This window comes from Hoplias malabaricus, chromosome 2, assembly GCF_029633855.1.
Source record: "Hoplias malabaricus isolate fHopMal1 chromosome 2, fHopMal1.hap1, whole genome shotgun sequence".
Taxonomy (NCBI): Eukaryota; Metazoa; Chordata; class Actinopteri; order Characiformes; family Erythrinidae; genus Hoplias; species Hoplias malabaricus.
The window spans coordinates 43,858,795-43,883,787 of NC_089801.1; the positions used below are offsets into that span (position 1 = coordinate 43,858,795).

General features: G+C 39.1%; 1 long non-coding RNA gene across 1 annotated transcript; it reads right to left on the reverse strand.

The window, feature by feature from the left end:
- Window positions 1-919: 919 nt before the first annotated feature.
- LOC136687769 (uncharacterized) lies at window positions 920-3,449 on the reverse strand. Its single transcript, XR_010800530.1, has 3 exons — window positions 3,240-3,449; window positions 3,105-3,152; window positions 920-1,643 (listed from the first exon to the last, which is right to left on the reverse strand). It is a non-coding gene; the product is annotated as an uncharacterized lncRNA (long non-coding RNA).
- Window positions 3,450-24,993: the final 21,544 nt, after the last annotated feature.

A 24,993-nucleotide genomic window follows, 5' to 3' on the forward strand; every position in this document is an offset into this window, starting at 1 on the left:
GTCCCCCGATGCTCCTGCACCCGTGACTGTGGCCCCGGGCCGCTTCAGTTTGTGTCCGTAAATCGGCCCCAAGGACTTCCAGGCCGATCCCCAAAACTGTGCCAAGGCTGGTACCTCAGACTTCCCCCACAGACTGTTGCCAGTCCTGGGCACCCACCCCCCCACCCCCTTGGGTGTGTTTCCACCTTGCACCCAGTGATTCCGGGTATAGGCTCCGAAACCTCTGGGAACTGGATACGTGGTTTTAGACAATGCATGAATGAATGATGGCGGTGTTAGATGTAATGGAACCCATGTCTTACAAAAAGTTCCACCTTTCACTCATCAGACCGCAAAATATTATCCCAAATGAAACAATATTAACTTTATTTAAAAAAAAAAAATTTCCAGCAGTGCTTTCTGCCTTGCAACTCTCACATAGATGCTTTTTTGCCAGGTGTCTTTCTTGCTTTGGATTTGAGTACACTACACTGACCTTGACTGAGCTGATATTTTCCTCCATGTTGAGTCATCCATTCACTCCTGGAGAATTTTTCCTGGAGAACGTTCACCACTGTTCCAAGTTTTCACCATTCTGGCACTTGACGCTACTGTAATATTTAATGTGGAAATGGAAGTTTTGAACAAAAAGCCACAGAATAAGCAGCTGGATTCAGCTTCATATCACAGAGAGAGTAATGGGTGATAATATGATTATCACATACTCTTTCAACAAATACAATCATCTTAAAAACAGCATTTTGTATTTAAGGTATTTGGACTAATATTTAAATTGTGACATGTAAAAAGTACTACATTACAAAGCGGGAATGAGAAAGTCACTATTTAAATTATTTTGTTATATTATTAATTGTGCAAAAAAAAAAAAAAAATTGGAAGTGGGAAATTTGGAAGAAAGACTGGAGTCTGGTTTCTCAGTTGGTTCACTTTATTCACCAAAAAAAAAAAACATGACAAACTAATGATTTGACACCTTCAGCAATCAAGCAAAGTGCACAGTAATGGGTGAAAATGACCTCAGTCAGCTGTAGGTCTCCATTATGATCTCTAATTTCACTGCTGCACTTTCTAAGAGATGTTGAGGGTTGAGAGACTGGTGGGATGCGGGGTATGATTTGTCTTGTCTTTAACCTTTCGTCTTCTTCCCGCCCGTGTTGCACGGAGGTGTACGCTGCACTACCACAGTAACCTTGGACCGATTTTTTAAGCTCATTTTAAAAGCGTCACGGACATTGTTAGTTGTGATGGCATCATCGTCTGGTACAAGTGCCAGGGACACTGTGGTGCTTTCCCCCTGCTTCCGGTTGCAGTTCTTCTGGATTTGTAAGTTATAGTACATCTTATTGTTCCTTTTAAATGTCCCTTGTAAATCGATGCGAAAGCATTCTGACTTAAAAAGTTCAGATTTGGACTGAGGAGTCAATTTATTATTGTCCCACATGGCAATTAAGCCTTCTATCTCCTTCTTTTCTTTATTGGTAGCATCTGCTATATCTTTTTTATCTACTTTTTCTTCAAAAACTATTTTTATGCAGTTTTCCGGGTCCATGCACCACACAGAAACAGAACATAATGACAGCCAGACCACCACGGCCGTGAGCAGTGTAAAGATGAGGAAGGCTGGCTTCTGTGCCATTTCAGTTCTGTTCAGGATGACAGAGGAAGAAAAAATTAAAAAATAAATAGTGTGCATTTATCATTTATTACACTTTATATCTTACAAAAATCATATATATATATATATATATATATATATATATATATATATACTTTATACTTTATTACTTAATACTTTAATGTTTTAGAGCAGATGATAAGGCATATTACTGTGTCATTAAGAGACACTGTTGTGAGCCATTAAGTTTCAGTTTACAAAAAGATACTTTAGAGGAAATAATTTTTCATTGCCGGTGTTATAGAGCAATGTGGTAATGATTATCATACATGTCAGCCTTTTACTCCTGTATACAGTTAGTCTACAATGATGTTTAGAGATAATGTAAATACCGAAAGGTTTGAAACCACTGTAGAATTAGCATGACCTTTAATCCCTCAGATGGCATACATAAGAAACAACATGCTGCTTTAACTAATATAGCCACGAGTCCAGATGTTAAGAAAATGTTCTCTGCGCCCAAGACAAAAGGGGACCATTCAGACTACTATAAGTCATATCTACAAAAGTCAGCATTTGTCATTGTACGGAGTGCATCAGTGCTCACAGCATTGGTGACATCGATAGGTGTGAAAATGCCATTAAGATATGGAGGTGTATATTGGAATGTTAGAGAGACATAAGCTGCTAAGAAGGGAGGCACGGTGGTGCTGCAAGTAGTGTCGCTGTCTTGGGGTTTGTGGGTTCGAGCCCCACTTTGGATGACTGTCTGTGAGGAGTTCTCCCCATGTCTGTGTGGGTTTCATGCAGGTTCAAAAACACGTTGGTAGGTGAATTGGCTACTCAAAGGTGTCCCTAGGTGTAATTGTGTGAGTGCATGTCACTCCGTGAAGGACTATCTCCTCTTCCAGTGTATGTTCAGGTTGCACCCAGTGATTCCAGGAAGGCTTTGAACCCGACCCTGAACTGGTTAAGTGGTTACAGACAATGAATGAATGAATGAACGAATGAATGAATGCTGCTAAGAAGATATTGTCTAGGGAGTTCATGGTTATTTCAGCAGGACAATGCCAAACCTCACTTTGGCCATGCTATAATACTGTGGATTTGTGGACACAAAGCACAAGCTTGACTGGTCTATCGTCCAGCTCTGTCTCCTATTGACCTCATGAAAAGGAGAATCAGATAAAAGTGACCATGGACTGTTTTGTATCAAGTGGGAAAGGGGAAAACCTCGCAACACAAAACTGAATCAATTAGTTTCCTCAGTTCCCAAACAGAGTGTCGTGTATGTATATATATGTGTGTATATATATGTGTGTATGTGTATGCGTATGACACTCTAAGTGTTTGGGAGTGATATAGTTTTTTTAAGCAATGTCCGTGATTATTTCTACGTCTCTTTTTAACAGATTTTTTAACTAAACAGGACTGATTCATAACTGATTCAATCTCTGTCTGTAATTAGGTGTGAGAGAAGTAGACTTACTCTGAGTTTCCAGCTGTGTGGAGTTGGTCCAGATGGAGCCTTTGGAAACTGTTGGAGAAATAAACATATGCCTCTATTGGTTGAATTTTATTCACTTAAACAAGAAGTTAAAGCCAGACACTTCCACACTCCCACCTTTGTACAATCTCTGTGATGTAATGGAAGACTTTCAGGATGTTTTCTATGGTGTATTTCTGCTGATGCTCACTCAGCTGTGTATCCAGAAAGCATTTTCTTTCTTCTCCAAGGACAGATGAAGTTCAGTGCTGTTCACGAAACTAAGTCAATGCATTGACAATCAGTCTCATTTATACGCAAGAACTGACAAGAGGGTTGTATCCACCTCCCTAAAATCTGCTGCTATAAATTACTCTCAGCTGTCATTCAGAATTCATAGGAAACCCCACCCTTGTTTTCATTTTAGTTTCTGTTCAGATAGTCAGATAGCCTTTCAATGTTTCCAGGAAAGGTCAACCTCGATAACAAGGAGATGGCGGACCAGTGTTGTTCCACTGAGGGCAAAGTTGGAGATCCACTAGTGTTTTGCAAAGCGTTTTCTGGGCAGACCGCCACATGCCACATTTTAGCACTTTTCCATTCACAGTCCAATTTACATTTTTTCCTTCATTACGTTCTTTTTTTAAACTTTATAAATAAGATTAGTAAATAATTTTAATCCAGCACAGTGTCAGCATTTTTTAACATAATCATTTTATATCAGGCCTTTACTCATTATTATATCTCTCACAGTTGTTGGTAATATTTGTATTAGTTTGTTTTCCAGAATACAAATCTCTGTGAATTTAAAATCTGTTTGAGGAGATTAAAAATTATTTATATCCTGTACAGGACAGTAATCTGAGTGTTCCAATGGTGGACCAGCAGTGGTCTACAGTTAATGGTGTCAACAATCAGTAATCTGTCAACAACTTTATTTTCATGGCTGTGACCTTCCAGGCCTCATACACTTACACTACTGTGTTTAATATGTGCAAGGGAGTATTTAAACTAAGTTACAACCATTTAACATAATGTTAAGCTAAATGTATAATATTCCTTTACTTAATTGGGACATAAATATATTTTCTGAGATGGTGAAACAGTTTACTTGAACTAGTTAAATGTCAGCACTGATTTTACTCTATTTCTTATTTCTGTTTTTCAGAATGTTCATTTATTATGTAACTCATTTAATGTTCTGAGTTAAGGTCACTGTTTACACACAGTCCAACCCAATCAATACAGGGACAGGAATTCACCCGGATCTGCTGCCAGCAGTTTACCGTCAATGTTTGATTAATGTTTAACCAAGGCCAGCTAACTCACTGGGGCATATACAGCAGAGTGCATATTATTAATAAAAATAAATAAATAAGTAAATATATATATTATGCATTGTACAAGAGTCTGATTTATTTGCCAAATTTAACACACTTGAAAAAATATAGTGTTAATTATAAAATGAGCTGTAACTTTTTCACATTTGCTAAACCGTGATGTTAATTTTAATATGTAGAATGTGTGGAGGAAGTATTGACTTATTTTCTCTTGCAACAAAATATGCACATGGTAAATATAACCAGCAACATGTTTGTTTACTTTAATGCAATCCCACAATCAAAAAACAGTATAGACTAATCAAAAACAGATGTTATTTTTTAAAAAAACTCCTTAATAATTAAAGGAAAATGCTACAATATCATCACTTTTAGAGGTAAACTTTCCCGGATTAGCAAAAACACCTTCCAAACTTTAAGCTAACTTTAAACTTTAAGTTTAATGCAGCAAATAATTATGCAAAGTAATTGTGGAGCATTTCAATTCATACATTAATCAAAAATATTTGGACACAATGTAGAGTTCAGCTGAAATTTTTACACTTTATTACATGTGTCAGTGTAGTGTTAATGTGATAATAGTTAAAAGTTCTTTTTTACAACATTAATGCATTTTTCTAGAAACATTTGTTGAAGTACAAGAGACCTCCCCCAGAAGAAGACTGCCATCCTCTGTGTAAAAGTAATGGGGGCAAGCAAAAGGCCAGAGACTCTTCTAAATTAATGTAAATTTAATAAATTCATTAATTCAATTAAGGGTCCAAAAATAAAATCAATAAAAAATACCCCAGAAAATACTGTGTAATAGTCTGAAATAGCATCCTACCTTAAGTTACTATAGTACCTTGATAGTGTTGTTTAAAAAGTAAAATAAAATAACACTATATAGTGTCTCTCTTCACCAAAATGGTCCGGTACAGTGACCGCATTACTGCAGACGCTGCACATAACTTATGGTCAACCTCACTATCCCTCTTCTTATCACTCGTGAACAAGAACCCAAGATACTTGAACTCCTTCACTTGGGGTAGGTTCTTACCCACTACCTGAGATAAACCAGACTTGGAGGTGCTAATCCACATACCGGCAGCTTCACACTCCGCTGCAAACTGTTTAAGTAAATGCTAGAGGCCTCCATGCAAAGAAGCCAGAAGACCAACATCATCTGCAAAAAGCAGACATGCCACATCATAAGCCCCTCGATGGAAGCCTTCCCTTTCCCAGGCTATGCCTCGCCACCCTGTCCATGAATATCAGGAACAGGAGTGGAGATAAGGCCATACGCCTTCTCCAAATCTACAAAGCATGCGTAGAGTGGAGTAGGAAATTCCCATGCCCACTCTATCATCTGTGAAAAAGTAAAGAGTTGGTCCATAGTTCCATGGCCAGGACGAAATCTGCATTGTTCCTCCAAAATCCTTGGTTCGACCATTGGGCATTCTCCTTTCCAGCACCTTTGCACAGACTTTCCCAGGGAGGCTGAGAAGTGTGATGCCATGATAATTGTCACACTTTCTCCGGCCCCCTTTTGTAAAAATAGGAACCACCACCCGTTTGCCAATCCAAAGGCACCGTTCCTGAGGTCCAAGCAATATTGTAGAGGCGTGTCATCCAAGACATCCCCACAGTATCGAGTGCCTTCAGTAACTCTGAATGAATCTCATCCACTCCTGGAGCTTTGCCACAGCAAGGTTTTTTCACCACCTCAGTGACTTCAGCCAAGGAAATGGAATCCGACAGCCCAGACACTTCTGGCCCTACCTCCTGCACAGTAGGCATGTCTCTCAGGTTAGGGAGTTCCTCAAAGTGCTCCTTTCAATGCCCAACAATACGCTCAGTCGACTTCAGAGTTTCACCATCCTTACTGAGCACAGCTTGGACAGTGTCCCCCCTCCCCCTCCTGAGCTGTTGGAGTGTTTTCCAGAACCTCTTTGAGGCTGCCCCGAAGTCATTCTCCATGGCCTCTCCAAACTCCTCCCATGCTCTGCATTTTGCTTCAGCAACTGGCACAGCGGCAGCCTTTTTTGCCTGCCGGTACCCATCTGCAGAATCTGTAGTTCCCTAAACCAGCCAAGCCCGAAAAGCTTCCTTGACTCTTGGTATCCTCCAACGGGTCTTTGAGTTGCTACCATAACAGGCATTGACAAGCTTTTGACCACAGCTACATGCAGCTGCTTCCACATTGGAAGTCCAGAACAGTGTCCATTCAGAATCCATTCTGAGTCTTTTGTAGAAAAGGAATGTGACAGGAGGATATGGAGTGAAGCTTGAAAGAGTTACATTCCTGCATACAGGAGATCAAGGACATTTTTCATTCTAACGAGCATGGGATGTAGCTGATTCTTAGAACCCAGTTTCTGCACAAAACTGTCATCTCTTTCTTCCCTTATAGGTGGCTCAGTTACAAAATAATTCCTTATATGATGATGAAGTGCTTATGTGTGTGTGTAAGTATAAAATAGCAATTGTCAGACATACAAAATATCTTGGCAAATCTAGGATTGCATCTAATGCATGTGTGTACATTTCGACCATAGCCTTTTGGGGAAAAGAATGGTAAAATTAGATTTTAAAGCAAATAAATTATTTAAAACTAAGCTCTAAAAATAAATGGAAGAGGGTTGGGGGTGGGGTGGTGTCTTTTCACAAACCCAGTCTTCCCTCAGATACAGACACGAATGGATGGGCAGGCCTTGAACTTTCAGGCCAATGTGCTCCTATCAACCCTGTGATAACAGTGATGATGGCTAGGCTGAAAATTACAATGAGCCAGGAACCCCAGTTGTATACCGAGCTTGTTGGGGCTGACTCCTCATTGTCCCAGGGCTCAGTGCGAGTTTCCACTCTTGTGAAACCCCTGTCCAGGTGGAATCGAACCTGCATGTTAGGGACAAGGGTCAGACCAGAGTCATATTCATAGACGTCATAGTCCTCAAGGTTGGCATCCTCTAATTTCTTAAAGTTGGTGCTCCACTCATACACTTTGTAACTATCATTGGGAACCTCATTGCTGGCATAGAAACCCACCCATGATTTGAAAAAGGCTTTTTTCCAAGTAGTAAAAGTTTTCTTGATGTAGAATCGAGTTCCAGCACGACCATCTTTATCATAAAGCTGCAGGCCAGCATCATAGCATTCGATTGCAGCTGAATCACATACATGGTCATAGGAATTAGAAAGGCCATTGCTCTGATGTTTACTGGACTTTGAATCGTACTTGACCCTTTTACTATTGTCATAACCCACCACATTTAGAAACTCAAGAAGTCTCGGGCCATCATTATTTCGATCCTTCTTTGCAATATTAGCTTGGACATCGTCTTGGCAAAACTCCTGAATCTCCTGCAAGAGCTTATTACTGACCTTGAAGGTGCTTTCTGGGTCATACCCACTTCCTAATGCTTTGTCCTCAGAATGCTGGGTAAGGTATACTTCGTCCACTCTCATTGGGTCATCCTTTTGAACCCTAAGTGCAATTCTGTCCAAATTACTTAATAGACATCCCTTCATCTTGCAGTAATCCCGTGTGACATAATCTGGAAATCTGAAATTTTGGGATAAATTAATGTTCTTCCCAGTAACCAAACGAAGGTTGCCTACAGTGTGACATACTTTAAGTTGGACAGGTCAGGAAAGGTTTGTTCATAGTTTCCAAAATAATGGAAACCATAGGCTCCATTGGCTGGATTGAAATGCAGATGCAAGATCCCATTCTAGTCAATCTTACTCAGGCACACAAGCCAAAGCAGAAGCTTGAGGCCATGTCGTGGAAAATATTTCCCGAAATCAGTTTTCTCAAGTAGATCCTGCATGTCTTTTAATATTTGGATGCTGTAGACACTAGCCAAGGCCAGAAGGAGTGTTAAGAAGATGAGGAGTCCTCTTTTACCCATGCTTACATCTGCAGAAATTAGAAAAAATCTTTAGATCAGTATTAATGCAACAGAGGGTAAGGGCCTTTTCACACTAAAGCATTTTTCCAGACCTTAGTCTGCTTGGTCACTGGGTTGGCTGCAGCTATGGAAGCTCTACACTCCTGGTCAGAACTGGATTCCCTAAATTACTCATAATAGAGTGCACTATAAAAGGGAACTTAATTCAGAAGTGTAGTGAACAATTTCAGACACTACCTCATGTGGGTTTTTACCAAAAAGCACAGTGCATTATGGCAAACTACTAGCCACTAGTCTCATCTAGTGCACATTGGTTGTACAATACATTTTCCAGTGCATTGTTCCAGAGTTTGTTGAGTGTCCACTGTTTTCCAATATGGTGGAATCTAGTACTGAGCAATATGAGCGCTAATTAATATCAAGATTAATTTTACATTTTACCATGATTATGATTATGTGTTCATTCATTTGTTATCTGTAATCGCTCATCAAGTTCAGGGTCACAGTGGGTCTGGGGCCTACCCGGAATCAAATGGGTGAAAGGCAGGAATATACCCTGGAGTGGGCACCAGTCCTTTACAGGGCAACACAGACACATTCACGATTTCGATTTATTGCCCAGCCCTAGTAGAACCCCAAAACAGTGCACTATATAGTAAATGGGGAACAGTTTCGGACACATGGTTGAGATCCACACACAAATGAGCCCAGAATCGGCTCTGGGTGTGATCTCAAATATTCAAGTGTGAAAATCCAAACCAAAGCGTGAACAACTGGGAACTACTGATCTGAACTTTCTTGAATTTGCATAGCCAGCACCAATGTTTAATATACAAAGATAAAAAGCAGTACAGAGTGGAAACTGATCAGTGTTCTAATATGGTTCCTAGGTAATTAATTTTAAGTCTGTCATGTAATGTAACAGAAGCAGGTTTTGTACTAGAAGGTCACTGGATCATTCCTCATAACCAGCAAGAATGTCCATGACTGAAGTACTCTTGAGCAAGGTACCCAACTCCCAAAATGGGCCTCAGGCACCGAGGGTGGCTGCCCACTTCTCCGGAAGTATGTTCACTGTCCCTAATCACTCTGTTACTGTGATTAAAGATACATAGATTACACAGATTAAATGCAGAGGTTATATTTAATTGTACTGCTTCACACTTTTCAGAGTTGCAGTGGGAGCAGAGAGCTCCTCCACACACACCACACTCCTCACAGGCAGTGACCTGAGGCAGGGATAGAACCCACTATGTGGGTTCAATCCCTATTTAAAATGAGGTGTTTTCCTGAAGGATAAAAGCGTTTGTAATACTTACAATGTAAGGACCTTGTTGATGAAGAAGCACAGACTTAAGTGACTGAATGAGCTCCAGCCTCCAGCTGCAAAGTGAAAGTGAAGGCAGCTTGGTGCCTCACCCCCAAGTATATATCTCTGCAGGCCAGAGACCACCAAGTGGGAGGGACATACGCAGTAAGTAGGTGTATACCAGGAAGTGGGAAGTTAGGGTTAAGGTTAGGGATAGGTTTAATGTTAGGTTGTAACTCTCACTTGGAGCTGTACCTTTCACTTGGAGGTGCTTCTGACATGCAAGAGATACCTTTCTCACTTGGAGTTTGAGAAGCGACAATGCACTTGCACAGATCCCGTGTCTTTAAAGGCTTTTTTCATCTCCTGAGCTCCACTATCTGCTGCTGAGTGTAATTCACATTTACAGTACCGTTGTGAAATCAAGTCTTACACCCCCATTTCTCTCTCTCTCTCTCTCTCTCTCTCTCTCTCTCTCTCTCTCTCTCTCTCTCTCTCTCTCTCTCTCTCTCTCTCTCGCTCTTTCTGTGGCCCACTAACATAAACAAGACAGGCTTTTGGGGCTTCTACTAACACACACATTCCCTGTCTCTCTCTCATAGACAAACCCACTAAATCACTAACACCACAGCACAAGAAGAAAGTTATAATGCAAGTTACGTACTCCAACTTGTGTCCTCATGTCTGTTTCAGCTCACTCTACTGTGTAAATTCACTCCAGTATTGACTCGGTAACCACCCGTAAAGCGTTACGCATTTCTCATGAGAAGCCTCCGCCCTGTGATTCAGAAGTTGCTTAGGCCAGTAAACCAACAGAGGACCTGGCGTAGCAGCCACATATGCACTATTCTCCCTATTACAGCTCTGTGGAACATCACAAACATTTAGGAGCTGTAATTTTAAGGTAGAAATACAACATAGCGTTTCTTTTAAGGGCAGGAGAATGTGCCGAGAGCCCCCTGGATATGGGCGTGGCTTGTAGCACATGGTATTAATCTGAACTGTTAAGATTGCAGTCTGGAATATTATTTTATCAAGTTTCATGAGTAGAGATGGGCAGATAATGGAGCAGAAACAAGTTTGAAGATGGTTCAATATTTAAAAATATTTGAAACAGTAATTTTTGTTTTGCCTGATTCACTTGTGTGTGTTGATAAATAAATCTGTCCGAACTGAACCCAGAGCAGAGTAAGTATTTTGTCTGAGAATTTTTAGTAACGCCAAATATTCTGCCAAAATCCATGTAAACAGAAAACCTAAAAAGAAGTGCTTAATATGAGCCTTAAGAGGCTCTGCATGAACACACCGTCGATAGCTTAGCATCATCACACACCCCTCACCCCTGGGGCAGTAATCTCCTCATTTTTGGGGTCACAAAAGTGGCCACCCTAAGCTATCTCCTGTCAAATATTCTTGAATTCAGATATTTCAAAACCCTTTTCCCTTTTGGCAATTTGGAAACCACACCGAAAATTAACCAAATAAACATGATATAAACAAAAGGTTTAAGTATAGATAGCCTTTATTACATGTTAAGCTGATTAAGCCAGATTGATGTGCCTCCGATTTGAAACCTATGTGACGTAGTGAAGCCTTGTTTACAGTGATCACATGAGCACAGTTATTCTGAGTGAGACTCAAAGCATGACCCATCCCTATGGATCAAGTAGCTGGGGGTTTATAGCAACTAAAGTGTTTCATACAATGTAGGTGGGCTTTTTGTAGGATGTAATTTAGAAATATAAAGTTCCATTTTCCTCCCATTGTCCAGACACACATTATGGTAGGTGGAATGGCTGTGCAGAAAGTGTCCGTAGGTGTGTGAGTGACTGGGTGAATGCATGTGAAGCACCTCAGCAAACATCTGTAGAGCAGCTGCATCCTCTGAATTCTTAATAATTGTGAGATGAGTGGTGGTTGTTATCCAGAGCTAATTGTCCAACAGCAGTACTGGACCTCACTAATGTTTATTAGGCTAAATACCATTATATTTAGTATAAAGCCTTCACAAAAAGTGGACCAACAGACCATCAACGTTCGACCACAGTGTGGTCTGATGGAGGGTTTGATCTAAAGTCTTATAAACAAATTTCCACCTTAAAGAGACAGAAGCAGTTTGGACATTGTACATCTGCAGTAATTATCATTTCCACTGATAAAGCCACTAAAGTTTTATAGTCTCTTACAACAACAGGTATGCTTGCTCATGGAGCACGAAGCTCAAAGTTGATGAGATCTTTGGAAGAGGTGTCCAAACATTTCTGTAGATAACACCAGGAATGACTACTCGCTAAACCCAGACAGCCTCAGAACATTGCTGTGAGGATTTAAAATAATTCAGCTAAATAAACATTAGTAACCTCAAGTACTGCTGTTGGACAATATATTCAGGATCCTAACTCAAAGGTATCAGATGGAGTTCCATAATTTGGTATGTTTGCAGTCTCACAGTGGCCGAAAATGATCCCCAAATGCATATGGAACTAGGTATGTCCAGATGAATGCGTAAACAGCTACATTATCATGGCAGTCCAGTAGGGTACCTCTTTAAGAGAAACCTCAAAAGACATTGAAGCATGAATCATTCCATACTCCATACTATATATATATATATATATGATTAAACAACTTATTTTTATGTACATGTTGGAATTATTAGAATTTCAGCCAGAGAGGTGTTCTGTGTCACATCCATGTTCGAAAAGCTGTGTTTTTATCCCATACACTGACAATGGCATTTTCAGATATCTCCACCTTGGATAGTGTTTTAGAAAACCTCTGTGTTCAGTGACCTACAACACCATTTTCGTGTGGTCAGGAGTCAAACAAAACCACAGATTTAAAAAATATCCTGGTCCTTGTGGACAGGGCCTTAGACTGTGGACATCTTCCTGTTCCACACTAAGCAAACATTAAGTTTTATAGTCTCTTACATCAAAAGGTATGTTTGTTCATGGAGTGCAAAGCCCAAAGTGGATAAGATCTTTGGAAGAGTTGTCCAAACGCTTCTGTAGGATTGACCACTGAGGATTTTTGTCTTGATATCTTGTTACTGAAAGACAATGTAAAATAAGACTGCAGTCTGGTTTTGTTTCTCAGCTTTTTCATTTTATTCACCAAATTAAACATAACAAATGGATCATTTCATTTATTTAGCAATCAAGCAAAGTAAAATAACCTTGGTCAGTTGGGGGTCTCTACTGAGATCTCTAATGTCACAGCTGTATGTTCACAGATGATGAGGCTTGAGAGACTGACAGACGTGAGGTGAGCTTTGTCTTGTCTTCAACCTTTCGTATTCTTCTTCCCACCTGTGTTGCATGGGGCGGATGTTTGCTTTACTACCACAGTAACCTTTGACCGATTGTTTAAGCTCCTTGTAAAGGCCTCACGTTCATGGGCAGTTTTGATTGCTTCGTCATGTGGTATGAGTGCCAGGGACACTGTGGTTTTCCCCTTTTTTAGGCCATTCTTCTGGATTTGTAAGTTATAGTACTCCTTATTGTCTCTTTTAAAAGTCCCCTGTAAATCAATGCGGAAATTATCTGACTTGACCAATTCAGACTTGGCTTGTGAAGGCAATTTATTATGGTCCCACTTTTCAATTAAGGAAGCTATCTCTATTTTTTCTTTCTTTGTTGCCTCTACTATGTCTTTTTTATTTTCTTCTTCTTGGAAATCTATTGTTATGCATTTTTCCTGTTCCATGCAAAACACAGAGACAGAACAAAATGACAGACAGACCACGACAGTCACCAACAGTGTGAACATGAGAAATGCTGATTTCTGCGCCATTTCAGCTGTGTTCTGGACGACAGAATTAGATGACGTAGAGGGAAACTAAACACAAAAGGAAAGAACAGAAAAAAGAAGGAAGGACAAATCAGTTATAATGATGGTCTTTATTACCCTCTAAACATCTGATACATGTACTGGATGTTTTTCATTCATTCATTTATCTAATGTAAACAATTAATCCTGAGCAGGGTTGTGGTGACATTGAAGTCTAAACAGAATCGTTGGATGCAAAGTAGGGCAACACACCCTGGACAGGGCTCCACACTTTCATCCATTCACTCACACACTGCCATCTGTGGACAAGTTCATACACTCACCCAGTCACTCACACACACACTCACACACACACACACACACACACACACACACACACACACACACCTGTAAACAGTTTTACACACTCATTAAGTCACTCACACCCTCACATCTGTGGACAATTTCACATATTCACCCTGTCACTCGCTCACACCTGTGGACAGTTTCACACACTCACACTGTCACTCACACTCTCTCTCGTCTCACACACATACACACCTGTGAACCTTTTAAATGGCATTTAAAAAATGAAGGGTAACTTTCAAATTGTAATTCACTTGTGGAACATCAGAGTATTTTTATTTTATATTGTTGCTTTTCAATAAAAACATGTATCTCCAAAATAGCAACCTTACAGGATTAAATGTACTTTTTTGTCTCCTGAGCTCCCCTACCTGTTGTGTAAATCATGTTTACAGTACTGTCATGAAATGAAGACTCACACACACACAAACACACACCCATCACCCTTTCTCACTGATATTCACATCAGTCACAACTGGCTCTTGGGCTTTTAGTAATAAACACACTAGGGCACTCCAGCGCTAAACACACTCACACACTTATTACCACATATCCAATGCTAAAAAGGGAGCTAATCAGGCTTAAGTTATCATTAACTCTCAAAAACCTGATTATAATACTTTCATCAACAAAACCTATAATTAACTAACACAGCAACACATCAAGGTAGGGTCATTACTTACTAATCCAACACAGAAGAAAGCATCTGTTTTGTGTCACATCTCTTTCAGCTCCCTAGTAAAGTAAAGTCAGCCCAGTATTTCTTGTATGGCCTCTCCCTTTCTCCTCTTTGCTCAGCCATAATGTCTATACTGGAAAAACTGAGATAGATTTTTCTTGTAGCGAACTAAACACTTGTGAGCCGTAAAGCGTTATGGAGTTCTCAGGGGAGTTCTTCGCCCTGTAATTCCACGTGAGTTGCATAGTCAATGTGAGAGGTGCTATTCTCCCTATTACATGTTGGAGGAGCATCACAATCGTTTTAAGGTAAAATACTACATAGTGTTCTTTTAACTTTCAATGGAAAATCTAATTCATGTAATATTCACCCCGTTTGAAGGACAGCTGCTGTGTTCAAACGAGATAGTAAACTAAAAATCTAAAAAAATTGAAATACAGGTTTTTTTCTTGGACAGTGACAAGATGTTAAAGTATCACTCACCTCTCTTTGCCCCAAGTCTGCTACAAAATAATCTCTCATCTATTCTTTACTTTATAGCAGGACTGATCAGATATCCACAATGACAGTTTCTTCAGGGTGAATACACCATTGTCTTAGGTGTGTGCACGCATTTGAATGCACTACTTATGAACTGGTACTTTACCAGTTAAAGGTACAGTTATAGTAAATGTTCTTTGAAAAGTATAAACATTATCTTAAAGTCCAGTAGTGAAGCATATAGGTTTCACTACATTGTCTTTTCCAGGAGGATTTTTTTGTTCCCAATTAAAACAAAAGCCAAAGGTTTGAAGTGGAAACAGTGAGTATGGAATCAATGCACATTACCAATTTTCATTTGCAGTGGATTATAGTACAAGTTTATTTCTAGACTAAAGTGACTGAAGAGACCACCCCAGTGACTTTGCTTTGTAGTCTGCATATTCATGCATACCCTGGAATGGTGGGGAAGCATTGACTTAGAGTCATGTACACTTCCAAAAAAACAATAATATCTATATACCATTTCACATTTTGTGATTGTTATATGACTATACTAAAAAGTTTTTGTGGGCATTATTGCTTTTTGCTATTGCTGTTGTGGGCATTTCCTAGTGGGCACTTAACTAGGGTGACCAGAGGTCCTCTTTTCGCCGGACATGTCCATCTTCTGAGACCTAAAAATGCATCCGGCCCGAGATCTCTTTGCTGTCCACAAACTTCCCCCCTAATCCCTTTCTTGAAGTATGCACTTCGATGATGTATGATACTATTGTTTTAGGAGAGCAAAAGGGGTGCACCAGAATCAAGTGTTCAAGGGGTCAGAGCTCAGAGCAGAAATGGGACACACTTCGCCGCGCGCACCTTTTTGTGCTTATATTATTTTCAGCCGAACTCCACTCCACATCACAGTGTTTTACTGGAGCTTTGAATAGAAATGGGTAGAATGTTGTTAAGGTAATTTATCATAGTCTCTTCTTCGTATTTGGAAGCGCTTCTGTGTCACACGAGCCTTTCATTTTCTGCTATATATTTTACAAAACTGAAAGTTGTCACTTCTGTCCCGATAACAACACAAATACACGGACACACCTGACCGTTACTGACCTTCTGATGTTAATCAAGTTACATCTGCGCAGCTTTTCTGTTTAACATTAACTTTAGAAGATGCTCACCACCCATCTTGAAAAGTTTCCCCCCTCCCATATACTAATGATCCACAAACAGGAAGTTAATATCACCAACCATTCCCATTTTATTAAGGTGTATCCATATAAATGACGCACCCTGTATTTCAACGTTTTGAGAGTTCTGAAACAGGGAGGTGAACTTATGAAGCTTATGAATGCGTATGAAGCCGGACCCCCGTTGGATAAATGAATATGAGAAAAGGGTGGAGACGGGGTGGAGGTGTGAGCAAGTTTTAAAACAGCAGGCTCAGTGGGTTTGATAAAGGCCGGTCAATGATCCGAATATGGGGATCAGTAGGAATGACCAAGCGCGGAGGAGCGAGCTGACGTAGTGAAGCAGTTGAGTTGAGATTCGTCTCCTGAACTAAATGAAGCGAGTTTGTCTGACACGGAAATGACGTGAATTTGCAAGGTATAGGGCTGAGAGGAGGAGTTTGAGCGTGGTCCTACTTCCAAAATTATGTTATTACATAACTACAATTATTATTATAATAATCTTTTAAAAATATGGTGAAATAATAACTGTTTAAATGCAACTGAAAGAGGCATTGACCAAAAAAAACGGAATAGCAAAATCCTATATATATATATAGGGTCCTAGGGGTTAAAAGGTAAACTTGTCAGTTTCTGTCATGATCATGAGTTTTCTGGTGTAAACAAGTCGCTTTAATACAGGGCTTCAGGTTTGAAGTTTGGTATGAACAGAAAATAACAGGTTTCAATGATAATAAACTGTCAAAAAATGACAAAAATATTATTTTATTATTTTTGCTTAGGGCCAAATGTCGAATGGGAAGGAATCTGTCCAAACAGGCATTTGTTTTTTTATCTTGTTATAGAATATATGTTTATGTATTAAATTTCAGCAGCATAGTTGCATTGTTATTGAAGTATTTGTGCTGCCAACCTGCCATGTGTCTTTTTGAAACTCAAAAATGGTCACCCTAACTTAACATGAATATGTGATGTGTTAATTACCTTGTAACTGAAAAAGAACATGCTTTACATTGTTGTTACTGAACCAGGCAATTGTTGTAAACAATCATAAACACATTTAGGATTTAACACTTGCAACACAAAAAATTATTGAACGTGAGTAAAATAAGAGTGAAATGCTTATAGAACATTCAAGTTTCACCATGTTGAACCATTCCACTATTAGCAGAAGAATGTGAAAGGTTTAAGGTTCAGTGTCTACAGCAAAGAGTGTGCATGTCTTACCACTTTAGGATGAACTTATTATTATTATTCAAACCCTTTGACATGAATATATTTCAGGGTAACATTGCAAATAGTTAATAATAAATACAGCTTTCTTTGTGAATTCTGCATCCATGTCATGATGTACTTCATATTCTGAAACTTTTGACTGAAATGTACCCTCTAGAAGATTGCTCAATTTTCAGATGTAAACGGAGCAGGTTCTACCAAATACTTTGGAGAAAAAATCTGAAAATTATTTCCAGAACTTAGAGAACATAGGGCATGACATTAAAGACTGTTCAAATAGAAATTAAATATCCAAGACATCATCTAGCTCTAGTTCGGACACAACTATACTTCACTACAGTGCTGTGTTGTAGTTTCTCTTTTGGACTTCACTTGGCTTTGTCCTATTTCACAGATTTCACTCTATTTCTGTGTGTTTTATGGACAGAGTGTGGTGAGTTTCTTCGGCACCATTTCAAGTTGACTGTTGCATGCATTGAATGCAATGATGTCTTGAGTCCACTCAATATCACCTTGCTTCTGAAGTCAGCCTATTCAAATACTGTCATTAAACTTAAGTATTATCAATGTATGTTTATTACAACGTCCAGCCATAAAATTCAAAGGACCACTTTGTTTCTACACTCGTTCTCCTTTTTTATCAGCTCCACAGGAGCACATTTCCATATACCTGCTTTTAGCACATCATCGAGATTAGATTATGGCAATTCACTACTGTCTGGATGCTCTAGAAGAAACTTAAATTAACTCCAGCTAATTCCAAACGCTGCAGCCTGAGTCCTAAATAAAACCTGAAAATGTAAACATATCAACCCAGTTTTATGAGCCCTTCACTGGCTTCCAGGTAAATTCTATATTGATTACAATATTCTTTTACTAACATATAAAGCCCTGCATGGTGTGGCCCCTGAATACCTGTGAGACCTCATCATGCACTATGAACCACCACAATTACCGAGATCACAGGGCGTCTGCATCTTCCTAGTTCCCAGAATTCATAAGACTTCAGCAGGGTGGGGGAGCTTTCTCCTGCAAAGCTTCTCAGCTCTGGAACAATTTTCCAGCTAGTGTTTGGGATGCGGATACAGTCACTATTTTTAAACCTAGACTAAAAACCTGCTTGTTCAGTTTAGCTTTTGTCAACTAACCTCTTCCTCTAGATTATAGTTAGATTAATATTATTAATATTAGATCCTCTAGATTAATATAGTTGTTTCAGGAACCCGTGTACATGGGATCATGGTAAACTCGGATGCTGTGCTCTGCGATGCTGTGCTCACAATCACCCTGGTTTTAGGATGGTGGATGCCGGTGTTTCAGGATGATCTAATATCTGTTTTCCTTCTGGTTTTGTTTCTATTCTTCCAGTCAGTCTGTTACAGTCAGATCTGCTGGAGTCACCACACTAATGAAAATATTCACATGTGCTTTTTATGCATTTAACTAAATTAATTCCATCATTTTACTGTTTTCTGAGAAAATAATAGGATGAGGATTGCCTGCTGGGTTCTCCTGCAGTCCACACCAGACCCGCTGCTCACCTCCATCTACTGCTGCGAGCCTCTGACCCCTTGCAATTTCTCAACATCTTTGATTACACCGAAGTAGAAATGGACTCAGTTTTAGAAACACTCTGATCAATGCTTCCAGTACTATTATTGTTGCACCAGATCTATGTCACTATTACTCATTATTATTATTCATTCATTCATTCATTCATTATCTGTAACCGCTTATCCAGTTCAGGGTCGCGGTAGGATAACACCCTGGAGGTGGCGCCAGTCCTTCACAGGGCAACACACACACTCATACATTCACTCACACCTACGGACACTTTTGAGTCGGCAATCCACCTACCAATGTGTGTTTTTGGACTGTGGGAGGAAACCGGAGCACCCGGAGGAAACCCATGCGGACACGGGGAGAACACACCAAACTCCTCACAGACAGTCACCCGGAGCGGGAATTGAACCCACAACCTCCAGGTCCCTGGAGCTGTGTGACTGCGACACTACCTGCTGCACCACCGTGCTGCCCTATTATTATTATTATTGTTATTATTATTATTATTATTATTACTACCTTAGTCCCCACTACTTCCATTACATCAATACTCTAATAACTACACTATAGCATAATGACAGCCTTAACTGGTGACACTGTTCATTTCTATCAGTAGTTTGACCAGAGGAGGATGGGTGCCCCTTGTGAGTCTTGGTTCCTCCCAAGGTTACTTCCTCCAGCCTCAAGGGAGTTTTTCTTTGCCACTGTTTTGACACCAACGCTGTGAAGCTACTTTGTGACAGCATCAGTTGTAAAAGGTGCTATATAAATCTTGTGTTATTTGATCTGTAGTCTACAGTTACATATTGTAGTCCTCATTTTGCTCTGCATACATTGTTAACTATGTTCTTCAATGCTCAGGACCCTCATAGAGCAGGGTTGATTTGTGTGGTGAATCATTCTCAGCGCTACAGTGACACTGACAGGGTGGTGGTGTGTTAATGTGTGTTGCTGTGTTTAGAACCCTATAGTGAATACTATAGTGAACACAGGTGGGGCTGTGTCAAGACACAAGCCTCAAGCTAAACACAGGCTCATAACTAATATTTCATTCTTCCTTGTCCTCTATACTCTCTGTGCGATTGGGCTTAATAGAAATAAAGCATGGAGGAAGGTGGCTGAAATAGTTTGTGCTAGTGATGTGTGATTAACACTTCTAAATCATGTTAAAATCAGTTATTAACAGGATGTCCCTTTCGCACACAGCATTTGTAACCAACTACAAAGACACTTGCTTGGGGCAGACTAAACTACTTTTACTACTATTATTATTATTAACTGACACACCCCAAAGCGGCCAGCAGATTGCGAAGGAAGCATTTCACCTCGCTGCTGTGAATGTACTGTCAAAGTGCTAAAAAGAGTAAACATTAACCAATGTTTTTGAGAGGGTGAGTGTGGGAGGCTCGTCAAGTGAGGCTGGTTAGGGACAAGAAAGATGCATTTGACTTGGCTCCTTGGTTCTCGTGGAAAAAGAGATAACATTCGGGTGATGGAAGACCTCTGGTGGCTATTTAGGGAGCCACAGCCAGAGGGAAGTCTCCCAGTGACTCACAAACATGCCCAAGTTACTTTTAACTGAGGCTGTTCCTGTATTATATATGTATTTCATATTTATTTGGTACTACTTTTATTCATTGCTGCATTGCCACCTTTCTACAAATGTTCAGTGACAGGGGTGTGATAACTTACGGTTTTTTCCATGGCAATTCATACCCTGTCCACTAAGTTGCAGCACTGCTTAGGAGGCCGGTTTTCAAGCCAAAAGAGTCCCATGAGGTGACATTGCAGGCTAAGTGGATACTACACTTGATCTTAGCCATAAGGCAAACAAGCGATGCTTAGCGAACCTAGGTAGAAGTGGTTAAGCTCAAACTATGTTTGTCTGTCTTGTCTTGTCTGTTTTGGTTTTGTTTCTCTTGCTCTCTTTTTTATTCTCTACTGCTATGGACTTATAAATTAACTCAATCTCAAACTCAAGGAATGTCCTTTAACAAAGCAATACAGATGTGGACTGTTGCTGGAGTAAAGAATATTTTCTAGGATCTAGGATTCTTTTTCAAATCCACACCCAAGAAGCAACGTTATGTCTTGCATTTAAGCATAATTATTTGCTCGGTGAGCTTAATACCTATTTCACCAGTCATACCTTGTCTGCTTTGACTCTGTATGCTTGAGCAAGTAGGACAAACTTATGGAATATACTTAAATAATTAAATTATAGTAAGTAAATTATTAATTATAGGTGAATTTAACAATTGTAATTAACACTTAATATAACTCAGAAGATGTTTCCTCACCGTTTGTTAGCTCTCAGGTCTGTTTAGCACCCAAACAAAATGGCTTAAAAACAGTGTCTCTGCATCAGTAGGGGCCAGTTTTTCAGAAGGTATTCAACAAGATTAAAAATAAAAAATGAGGTTTTCAAAACAGATTACAAGTTTTTGTTAATGAAGATTTGGATCTAGATTTTGTAATTCAATCTAATCTTAAATCAGGATTAAATCCTACAATTGGGTTTTTCAAAGCTTCTAGTAGAAATCTTAGATAGTTTTGATACTAAATAAATAGCAGGATTATCATTATCCCACCTTGAGAGGTGGATTCAAGCAGGATTAACAGAGTTGAGGACACACTTGTTACAGACATGACTTGGAAATAAACAGGTGTTCTGTAAAAGTCATTTTAAAACACTCACACTGAAACATATTTACAATAAAAAATAAAATAAAAACCCTATTTTTAAAATATGTTGGCAAGAGTTAAAAACAATTATGAATGAGGAATGCTGTGATAAAAACCTTTATTCCTGTCATGATCACTGAAAGTTTAGTAATTTGTTTCATACATGTATCTCAAAGTGTTTTTCAGACAAAATTGTGACTATAAAAGGTAGACGATTGAAGTAAAAGTAAGGACAGCATAAAGTGTAAATAAGCAATTTAATAATTAAAGTTTGGAGATGAAGAATAAAGGGAACAATTTGCTCTCTTAAAATTATTTTTCTTTAAAAAAACAAAATGGTAAAATTATTTGTCCAACAGATGGCAATATTGAGTATTAATCGCTGAAAATCCAGATCTAGAAATCCTTATCTGGCCCATCTTAATCCAATCTGAAAATGTGTTAAAACTGGGACAACATCTCTGAGATAATTTTGATCCTGGATAGAAAAAAAGGGATTTGATTATCCAGACAATTTGGATCAAGATTAAAAGTTTTGAAAAACTGCCCCTGTGGGAGATTATCAGGAGAAAGGGCATCTGGAGGTTATTAGATAATGGCGGGAACTCCAAACATTGAAAAACATGAAAGGAAATGAAGATGTTCCTCTATTCCTGTTCCATAGGTGGGTAATATTGACTTATGTTCGCTGTTTTGAATACTTAAGGTGGAAAAGTCCCCAATTTCCAGAGACGGCTAGCTGCATCACTGCAATGTGCTACAAAAATAACAACTGGAGTTACAGATGAGTTTCTGTGGTAAATCAAAATAAATAAATAATCAAAAAAAACATACAAACCAGTTAAACTTTAGTCACATACAGACAGCAGTTGTTTTTCTTCTCAAACATCTTGTTTCACCTTAAAAAATGTGCAGCTTTTGAAAGTTTGAAAGGGCTAAGAGATTTTACACTCCTCTTGCTGTTTTCTTTGTCTGTCTCTAGACGTTTTTCCCTGGGGTTTTGCTCCCTTTCTCCCAAGCGCGTGCACACACACAAAAGAAAAAAAAATTTTATCAAGTGTAGACAAAGGTTTCTGTACCTCATATCTTTCTCCCCTTTTGCTTTACCCTTACTTTCTATACTTTTAGTTAGTACATCCTTTTAGTCTTGTTTTTTTTTTTACCCATTCTGCTTGAGGTGGTCAGTTTTCCTCTGGCAGCATTCATTCTTTTTTTTTTTTTTTGCTTTGACAGCTCTGAGATCTAGTTGTTCTGAAAGAAGGAGTTCTACTCATTACTTTCCTGTGGGGAATCCCACCAATACAAAAATTATTTCAAATTCTAGAGTCAGATAGTCAGTGTCCAGTTACAGGAATATAGAAACAGAGCAAGGAAATGTCACATAGCCCTTATGACCCAAAGCAAATTACAGCATTAATCAGAAAAATCAGCCCGAATCTGTGATAATTCGTGGTAATTTGAGTCAAAAGAACAAAGATTTGAGCTTAGATTTGTTTGAAAAACAACATGCATGTAAAATCAAATCCACCAATGAATTTCAATAGGACTATATTAAACCAAAATAATTATTCAAATTCAGAAGTGTCAAATATATTTTAATATATAGATATAATTTTGAGTTTTCAAGTGTGATGGTACAAATCTGCACATACAGCTTGTGTGAGGATTTTTGACCCTGTTTTGACATCTAAGCTGACAAGCCAATTAATGCTGCCCACTTACAAACCAATCAGGGAGCAAAGCCGCACTTTAGCTTTTGGGTTCTTTATTTTATACCTGAAGGAGGACTTCCCATAGTAGTGTCCCTAAGGCATTATTTAATTTATATTCCTTAACATTATGAAGTAGCTCAGCTTCATATTCCTTGGGTTTTTGTTCTAATTTTACCATTCATTGGTGAATACGATTTTGTCTGCACTTTCCAGTTAAATTTTGTATTTGTATTTTACATGTAGGTAGTTGCTCAATCACAACTGGGAATATCAGCACATATGTGAATGTTCTTTTACAAGCTCAAAATCAGTTTGACCACATTTTGACTCCATAGTAATTAATGTTAATGTAATGATCATCTTTCTTATTAAATTCAAGAAAATCAGCCTCAACATAATTATGCATTCTTCATTTCTATGATTTATATTTCCTCTCTCCTTTCTCTGATTTTAAATTTTGCTTAAATCATCATTGTATTTAAGTGTTAAGTGAACAGTCCCAGGCTTCAGTGTGAGCTCTTTCATCTGTGTAGTCTGTATCATTCAGGAAGTGAAGGTGTACGCCAGGACCAATGGGAAGTTTTGATTGATATTCATAGATCTTGTAGTCCTCTGTAATTTGTTGATTAGGGTTTTTCTCAAAATTCACACTCCACTGGTAAGTATAATATTGATTAGCACCATCTGATGGATTTTGGTAGAATCCCACCCATGAGTTAGAAAGGGCAGTTTGCCAGCCATAGAAAGACTCCCTGATGAAGAGTCGAGCAGAAGCATAGCCATCTTTAGTGAAAAGTTGCAGGCTGACATCATAATCTCTGACATCAGTAGGAAGAAACCCATTGGCGGCGTCAAACTCTGGTCCTATCCAGAGGATCTCATTTTTGACATTAGTAAGCTTTATTTGAAGACCAGAATTCAGGTACCACGAGGTGTCAATGGATCCAAAAGTTTTCTCACTGAGAGGATAAATTGTTGGTGATTGCTCTTCTTTATATATACCAATGTAGCCCTTCATTTTCAGGATGTTCTCTGGTATCCCACTCCAGGTGATCCTTGCATATCCTTTAGGAGCACATTTTACTTCTATTTGGATCCTGTTGACTGCCTCACACTTGGATTTGAGGTTGGACTTGGATTCAAATGAAAATGAATTATGAATTTGATCGTTATAGGAGCAGGATGGAGGGAGTCTATTGCTTGGGTTATAACCAGCCAGGGTCATCAACCATGCTAAAGCTTCATCTGGATATGTGCTGCGTAATTTTTCAAACCTTTTTTGGAAAATGCAGTGTTGATCTGCAGAAAGTGAACACATAGGACTATTGCCATCAAAGGGATTCCTAATAAGGGCTTGAATTTCCCCCAGGAGAGATGGCATTACCCTGAAGGTGTTCTCTGGATCATACACACTGCCTTGGTTCCGCTCCTCATAATGCTGTGTTATATATACATCATTTGCTGTTTGCATTTGTCTCAATGGAATGTCAATTACGATCCTGTCGAGGTTTCTTTGTGAATAGCTTCTTGCATTGTAGAAGTCCTGTGTGACATATTCAGGAAATTGGCCCCGTGCATTCGGTTTACTTAAACTGCCCAAAGAGTAGTACACTCTATTGTTTGGTAACACAGGAAGGGCCTTTGTATTGGTGCTTTGGTCATAAGAGTTACAAT